This window comes from Chelonia mydas, chromosome 16, assembly GCF_015237465.2.
Source record: "Chelonia mydas isolate rCheMyd1 chromosome 16, rCheMyd1.pri.v2, whole genome shotgun sequence".
Taxonomy (NCBI): domain Eukaryota; kingdom Metazoa; phylum Chordata; order Testudines; family Cheloniidae; genus Chelonia; species Chelonia mydas.
Genome location: NC_057857.1, coordinates 21,086,269 through 21,094,990, shown reverse-complemented (window position 1 = coordinate 21,094,990; position 8,722 = coordinate 21,086,269).

Below are 8,722 nucleotides of genomic sequence, written 5' to 3'. Positions count from 1 at the left end.
AAAGCTTGTCTTTATTTAGGGAAAGCTCCTACTGACTCCAGTGGAAGCAGGATCAGAGCTTTAGGTTGTAAGTGGTGAGCTCTTTTCTGTGCCGGACACGTGTCCGGGGAGCATAATAATACACAGGAATTCAGATGATCCACTCTGGGGAAATGCTCTATGCCAGCTCTATGGCCTGGCTTCCTCCTCCGGGAAAGCAGCCAGTCTTAATCTTGCTTGTGGTCCCCGTCTGCTAGCCCGGCACCACTGATTCCTGCCTATAGGTCACTGGGCTGCAGTCACATGGCGATAACTTCCAGTCCCCATTGCCAATCTTCCACCCCTTTTCCCAGTGTTTTCATGGCACGGTGCAGAATGATGGGGCTGAACTCCTCGCTCCTGCAGCTCCACTGAAGCAAGTGGAATTACAAGGGGGATAAAATTGACCTGAACTTTCCTTTTTTAACAAAGCCCATGCTGTCAGTGGTGTTTGCGTATGATCTTGGCTATGGGACTAGCAGGAGGTGAGTAGTTTCCCTGATCATCGTACCCAGGGGTATTTTTTTTCCTTAGGCTCTCACTAGCCAAGTCATGTTGCAGTCCGTACCCTGCAGTTACCAGCCGTCGCATGGCTTTAGAACCAAGAGAATGGCTGCAGCTGAGAGAGCTCCAAAGCCAGCGAGAAGCAGGTCAGAATGTCACTGTGTAATAATCCTGCTTCGCTGCAGTAATGTACAGGGGAAGTGGGGATGCTTGTGACACACAAACCCCAGCTCCTTGGTTTGCTGTCCCTAGGTCTGGTCATTAATACTGGGCAAATAATTCTTTTCTGTGCAGGCCGCCTGGGTGGGTTGGTCTCACTGAATGATTCTAGCTCCTAATGATGAGGGGGAAATATGGATTCCGGGCTGAAAAATATGTCACTGTCCTAAATCAAAGACCACAACATGGGACCTCAGTTATTCAGGCTTCATTCCTTCAAGATATGGCACAAAAATCAAATGGCTGAGGTTATTCTGTTACAGCTCATACCAACAATGGGAAAATCCTATAATGTAAAGGGCCAGCATCAATATGTGCTCTGTGAGGATGAATCGCCCAGCAGCAGATGAGAGAAGAACACAGAAATTGTTAAAGGGGTCCACATCCTTCTGTTTTTTTTGTTTTTTGGGGGGTGGGGAGTTGTTGTTTTTAAATAGCCAACTAACCTGATCTGGAGCGTCTCTTGGATCGATGACAGCATGGGTGTGTAGAGACAAACTGCAAAACGCTTTTCCCCCAAGTGAAGGGAACGTGTCTTAAAACCCAACCTGAGAGAGGTTTTGATCTTAATTGAGTTGGACACTAGTGGCCTGGCGCGTTAAATGAAAGCAGCGTGGAGCCTGCTCCCCTCCCCCCATGCCGCTCACTTGGTAATTGCAATCTTCTCTTTCTCTGTTAACATTGTTCTTTCTAATTAGCATCTGACAGATGTGTTTGGACCTGGGGCTGGTTTCCCTGGCGGTGGCTGAGTGTACTTTCATGTGCAGTAATAAAATGGGTGCTGCCATCCCTGGCTAATTGCACCCATGACCAAAAACATATGGAAGTGGCATTGGGGCTTATGCCATGTGGCCTTTCAGGTGCTCCAGCCGCATTCTCACACACAGTTGACCGAGTCTGGTATTTGGGGGAGCAGTGCACATGTGCGCTGGAAGCTGGCATATTCTTAGAGGGCTGGGTGCCAGGTAGCTTCGTCCCACGTCAGTGCTGCTCCTGTGCACCTCCGCACTAGACTCCCCTCCCCCCCGTCTCCCCCAAGCTGCGACCGCCTTCACAGGCATAGCAGAAAGCTAGCTGGCTGGCCTGCTCTGCACACACATACATACTGGGCCGTATTTCAAAATAATCTGAAACTGCAAAGCCATATGACACACGCAGTGACTCCACTCCCTGGTTTCCCAGTTTCCGTGCACAGATTCAGGGATGGCGCATGCCTCTGTCATAGAGGCTACGTGCTGACAATGTATCAGTGTGCATATAAAGATTGCACCAAAAGAGGACCCAGCGCTGTGCTCTCGGTGGCCGTGCCCAGGAGAAAAGGCCTCACGGGGAGGGGAGTGCGTCTGAAGAGCTGAGCAGATCCAGCACAGTGTGACAGAGAGCACGACCGTTTCTGTGCATTCGGCAGGTCGTGCACGTGCGCGATTTCATTGCTGAAAATCAGGGGCTCCCCCATCTGCGTCTGTGGCCGCAGCTAAACCTGACCCCATCTCAGCTGGAGCGCGGCCGTGCCCGGGGCTGGAGCATTCTTTAAGAGAGGGAAAGGAAGTGCATAGCAGACACGCCTTGGGCGGGGCTCTGGGTCTACAGAGCTACAGGAAAGGCGGTGCAAGATCTGGGATGGAGGGTTGGACGGCACAGAGAGCAGCGGGGGCGCAGGCATAGCGTAAGGTGCTTTGGCTCTTGGAGCGCGTAGGCTGTACAGAGAGACCACAGAGAGGCTGATACTTTTGTCCCCCAAAACAGCACGTGGGAAGCAGCAATATGTGTTCCATTCAGCTGACGAAGATGAATATTCAGTATCTTAGGTGCCAGCCCCGTTTCCTTCTGGAAGGGATCTCGGTGTAAAATATTGGTTAATTAGAATGGGGACGCCAGTGAAGAGAAACTGGGTCCTGGTGCCTCAATGTGGCGCGGGAGCCCTGAAAGCCCTTATTGCCTCATCAGTCTCCTCTGCGTTCAGCAGGCTCGGAAAGCTGACGACGTCCTCCTCCCTGGGAAGCCGCCTCCTGTGTTCACTGAAGGTATCCGCCGCTGGCATGCGGGAGGACGTGCTTCTCATCCCACGGGCTGGCGTGGCCTTTGCTGGTGGAGTGAGTCCCTTCCTCAGGCCCCCTGAGCCTTGTGGTGCTGATTCAACTCCCTCTGTGTGACAGGCCTGTCTCCATTGTCTTGTCTGGGCATTTGCACTCTAACGGAAGGGATGGGATGCACTGGTCTGTGCTTGGGTTTTTATGAGCTGGTGAAATAAGCGTATGGAAGGGGATTTACTAACTGGCATGCTGATTGTGTTGCTGACTGTAATAAAGTGGCCATCAAGGGGTTAACTGGGTTATTCAGAGTATTATGGATTGGAGCTATGCTCCACCCCTCCCTGTTGAGTCACTCTTCCCACCCACTCCACCCCCTGTCATGATGCATGCAGTTAAATAAAGCAGCAAGTTCCCAGCCTGCAGGCTTGTGAGGAGGGTTATTTGTGTTGCACTGAGTGGTCCCTTACCAAACTTAACAGGAGCATATGGCCAAGGTTTGTGGTGAGCATGGCCTGTGATGTGCTTGAGCACGTCTAATGTTAAATACCTGAGTTGTCTACTGAAGCCAATGGGACAGCTCAGGTGCTTCCTATGAGATGGATGCATAGATACGGTGCTGACGTGGGGCCTTTAAGAACTTCAGCAGCCGTAGATGTACATGCCTGGTAATGTGCATCCCCAGGAACAGTATCAGGGCCAGTTTCCCCTGGGCACAACTTCATGTCGAATCTGTACCATTAGTGCAGCTGCGCATGCAGGGTGGGTTATTCTGCATGCAAATAGCTTTCTTCAGTGGTGTAGGCGTGCTGTTGGGTGGTCAGGCTTGTCTGTCAGGTGCTGAATATTGTGTGCATTGGGCGCATGCAGCTGCTCACCTCCTGTTGGCAAATCAGGCCCCTAATGCAATGATTACAGCGGGTGGGGGCTTTGAAAGCAGGGAGCACCACGTGGCATGGTGCAAAGACTGAGCTGGAATCGGCAGCGGGTCTCAACGGCATCCACCACAGACTGTGAAAGGGTCTCCGTCCCGTGCCAGGCTGGGGACGGAGCGATGTGCATGTCTCACTTCTGTATCAAGCAGCGTTCATTCCCTGTGTTACGGACTCCTCCTCTTCCATTTCTCTCTGGCCTTCCTCCCCCAAAAGTGCTACGCAAATCGACTCAAGCACCACTTCCCAGAAACATGCAGCTGCCTCTGTCGGGAAAGGCTGCATCCGCTTCACAGTGCACAGCCCCACTGCACAAGCCTGCAGGGCAAAGAGGCTCATTAGCTGGCCCGCCGGCTTGGAGCTGACAATGGATACTGAACCAAATCGCTCGCCGAAAACGGCATTGCTTAAAGACAGACAAAGCTGCGTCCTGGAAACCTTGTGAGTGCCCTCAGGCGGCAAGGGCAGCACTAGGACTTGTGGAAGCAAAGCAGAGCTTGTTGCTGGGGGGTGGGGGGGGGCATTACAGCCTGGCATCTCCTGAACATTGCTGAATGTGTCCTAGGCCAGGACAGCTTGTCCACCTGTGTGATACTCCTCTTCGGTAACTCAGTCTGCAGCCACCGCCTCCTCCAGGCCACTGCATTGGGCTCTATCAACGAGAGGCCAAACCCTGCGAGGGGCTGAGTAGCTCTCTTTGAAGGGGCCAGTGGTCAGCCCCTCCAGGATTAAAGGGGGAGACAGCGCCATTCTGAGACAATGAGTGCTTTCTTCCCGCACACTCGTGCTGAGCAAGGAGACACTAAAAGAACATGACTTGAAGAGTCTGAATACGGCAGAGCACCTGGCGGAGGAGTCTGAGGAACCTGGACAGGTAATGCAATCCTGTGTTGGGGCTGCAGGAGTTGTGTGGCACACTCCTGTGCATTAACTGCGAAGAGAAAGGGAGCAGAGAGTCCGTAGAGAAGAGAAATTAAGTTCTGCAGATCTAGAGGAGCTGAAGCTTGTAACATCAATAGCAGTTCCCAGATAATCATCCAATTAGAGAAAACAATGAGTTTCCACTAATGACCACCTCTTGCTCTTCTAGCCCCCTTCTTTCCCACCCACCTGTCAGTTGTGAAGAATTGCTTCGCCACAAGGATGTTTGCTCTGGGATTTAGCCCAGTCTTTGGGGCTGATGCATGCATGGGATGCAAGCTGCATTCAGAGGAGGAAGGGAGAGGTCGAGAGCTAACGCAACCAAGCGGCTAATAATAAACAGGTCTCTGGGATGAGCGACTTGTCTACCTGCCATTAATACCACATCCCAGTGTGCTGCAGAAACATCCTCTGCTTTATTAAGGCAGCTGGTGCCATTCCAGGCATTCACCCATCCAGACTGGCTTTGGTCTCCAACAGTGGCTCACACCAGCTGCTTCGGACAAAACCGAACCCTCCCCCGCCACCACTCGCAATGCACCTGGCTGGCCACGAGCCAGTGAATTTCACCCCACCTCCCTGCTCAGGTCTGAAGGAGAGGAGTGTTTGCTCCTGGTTGTGCAGGGGAATGCAGTGAGGCTATCAGGTTCTGTTTCCCACTCTGCCGCTGACTGACTGACTGCAACCATGGGCAGCCCTGTGAAATGGGGCTGGTGGCACCTGCCTACATCAGCTGGGGCTTTGGGAGCTCAAGCGAAGGTGCTAGAGAGGGGCAAAGGGCTGTCAGTAACAGATGGGCCAGTGTGTGAAGGAAAGACTAAACCATTCCCAGGTGTACCCGTCCTGGCCATACATCAGACTGAACAGCGCTGTCTCCCCTTCCACTTCAAACGGACCGTTAAAGGAAGGCATCTCTCTGCAGCCCCTCAGCCTGCGGTCAGCTGCACTGGGCCTCTAGCAAGATGTTGTCTGTGGTAGGTGGTGTCTTCCTATTGGTGACTGCATCATCCTTCTGCTGCACCAGCAGGACCCCAGCATAGTGTTGGAAAACGCGCCAGCTACCTGCCGCTTGGCCGGCTTTCAAAGGTGCTGAGGGCCTGCCGCCCTCGCTGATTTCACCGGGACTGGTGGGCGCTGCAGATCAGGCCTTCACGTGACGAAGGGCCTTAGATGCTCTCTAGTGCCTCTGGAGAGCCCCTGGCCGTTGAGGCTCAGGAAATCCCTCACAGGCCTAACGGAGAGGCACAAACCAACGTCAAACTGAGACTTGGAATATGACGGCGCCATGTTGAGATGGGAGAAGATCAGCCCACAACTGAAAACACAGGGCCAGAGAGCGAAGGCTTCTTGCCCCAAAAACAAGAGGGGGCATGCACCCACTGCAAGAGTCACCGGGCTGTGGTGTGGGCAGGTGACTCCCTTTGCTGCAGGCTGCTGCTGCTTGTTGGTAAGATCGCTGAGCTCTTCAACAGGACAGGCAGCAGGGATAGCAGCAGAGGGACGTGATGGAGTCTAGCAGGCAAGTCCCTTCTGCAAAGTAGGCCTGATGGCTCCTTGCTGGGAAGGGCACTCCACTCGTTCAGCAGTGAGGAGGATCCTAACTGGGGAGGTCTGTAGTGATGAGATCTACTCTAACATGGAGGGGAAGTGTACTGTGTTTGAGGTGATGTAGAGGCTTGTTCCAGGCGGTCAGCTGTGGAGGAAGCCAGCCCTGGTGGCGCTGCACAGAGCGATAGGGTTCTCCGGTGATGCTCGCTCTCACCCGCGGCTGGCTGCAGCCCGGTGTTTGAATTCTGGCCTGACCAGCTGAAAACAAAAATCAAGTGAGAAGTTATTGAAATCTTGACATCTGTGGAAACGGCTTCACGGCAGCTCTGAACCTCCGCAGGGTGTTTGAGGAAGAAAGTGTGACTTTGTCCATGGAACAGGCTTTGCATGAAGGCCCCATGACACATGCAGGGCAGTACACATCTAAGTGCCAGCAGCAGCGGCCCCCTTTAGGGAGACATGGCAGCGCGTGCTCTGGTGGGGGTGGAACAAGGCCCATCTTCTCTGCTCACATTTGCATTTCCAACAAGTGCAGTTACAATAGCGAGATGGCCTGGTGGTAATTAACGAGGGAGGGGCTCTCTACATGGCACTGGGGAGCTAGACTGGCCCGGGCAGCTTCCTGGCTATTGGGCACTAACTTGCTACTGTGGGATTTTCTGTTCCCAGCACAAAAAGGGGCTGGTTTTTAAGAGCCATCCTGTGGTGATTTCTATCTCTCTGGCTAAAGCCTTTTAAAATAATGGCCTCAATGTCCACCCCGAGCTGCTCACAGGACACTTCCAGGCCCCACACCTGCATCTGTCCTGATTTTCCCACGGTCAGAGCTCTGTTTTCCAATCCGTCCTAGAATTTCCAGCCCCGAGTCTTCAAAAACCAGGAGTCAGGTTCCAAAAGCACGAGAGTTAAACATAATCAAGTTTGGGTTCCCTGTACATTTGCCTTCTGGGTTTTGAACCTTAAGGAGCCCTGGTCTCCAGCTTCTTCTCCACCCTGGAGATGGACCCTTTGCCCCATGAAAGCTGAGATTCTCTCATCAGCATGTGACTCCGGGAGATGGGGCTTTCAGAAAAACTCCAAATATGGAGATGCTCACCATAAAAATCTAAAGAATTGGCAATGCTGTTCATCCGCTGTATCCCACCTCACTCACTCACATAAATGGGCCCCGTCTGGTTTGTTTGCCAGATGTGTGAGTTCTCCCCATGAGGGCACTGCTCTGATACACAAGTAAAAGCCATCTAACTGGCCTGGAAAGGCTGGCTTGGTCCCACGTGGTCTGTTGCATCAGCCATACCTGCTGCTCCCTTGCAGTCAGCTCCCAGCTTTGTGGGGAGTGTTTGGAGCCCAGCCTTGGCTCCATCCACTCTTCGGTTTCCCAAGAACATCCCCCTCCTTGTAAGGACTTGGGTGGGAAGGGAAGGGGAGTGAACTGCATTTCTAACACCCCAGACTCTAATCGCGCTCTGTCTTGCATGCTAAATTAGATTCAAATCCTTTCTGGGTATAATTACTAAACCGTTATTAACTCTGATGACATTTGGACTAGAACCACTCTCCAGATAAAATACAAACCAGCCCCATGCTCCCCATGTTGTTCTGTCCTGCTGATTTGCAATGCAGAATCTCATTCCTCCCAGCCTTGCCCTTCTGACAACAGGCGTCTGGGAAATGCCGCCACGAGACTCTAGGAGCCTCAGATGCTGAAAGCCGTCAAGTGCACAGAGACGTTCTGGGTCTTTTCAGCACGGCTCTAATGAAGCGATAACAGAGACCTCTGAAGAGGGTTTTATTCCAATCCAGGTATTAGTGACTAATCCCTGCTTGCTGCAGTGGCTAAAATGCCTTGTTTCCTGGATTGCTTTTGCTTTGCCCAGCTCGAGTTTCTCACAACCTTCAAAACCAAGGAAGGTAAAAGCAAAGACACAGCCGCTCCTGGGCCTGGCCCTTTAACGCCAGTTGGGGCCTTGAGAATTGGGCTCCTGAGCTGTTTTGGGGAGCAATTGAGACAGGTGGGAACTCAAGCTTACAGCGTGCTGGAACTGGGGCTCTCACGCTGAGACCTCTGCTGCTTGGTAGTGAAGTGCAGTGGCATCAGAGCACCTCGCTCCAGCCTACATCCTGTGGCAGGCCGAGTCCAAAGCGCTCCAAGGGGAAACCCTCCTGCAAGCAACAGCTTCACCCACGCAGTTCTTTCAGGAGGAGCCCTGGGCTCTTGTCTTTAACCACAGTGCAATGGGCTTGGAAAGCGTGTGGTGTGTTCCCTCAAGTGGTTGGTATGTAGATGAGGATAACAGTCTACTATTGTCATCGGTGAATGGTGTTTTGCTGTGTGTGAAGGGAGGGGAAGGAGCATTTTCTCTTACATAAACTAAATCCTCAACAGAGACCTAGTTGGGGAGAACCTCAACTGTAGTGGGGGCCTGTAAATGCGGGGATTGCAGGGAAGGTGGGAGTGAAGTTAGTTCCCTGCAGCGCTCCAGGGCACCAGGCTAGAGATTACGGTGGGAGAAGGAATTCTCTAGCATTTCTAGTCCTTACATGGACAGG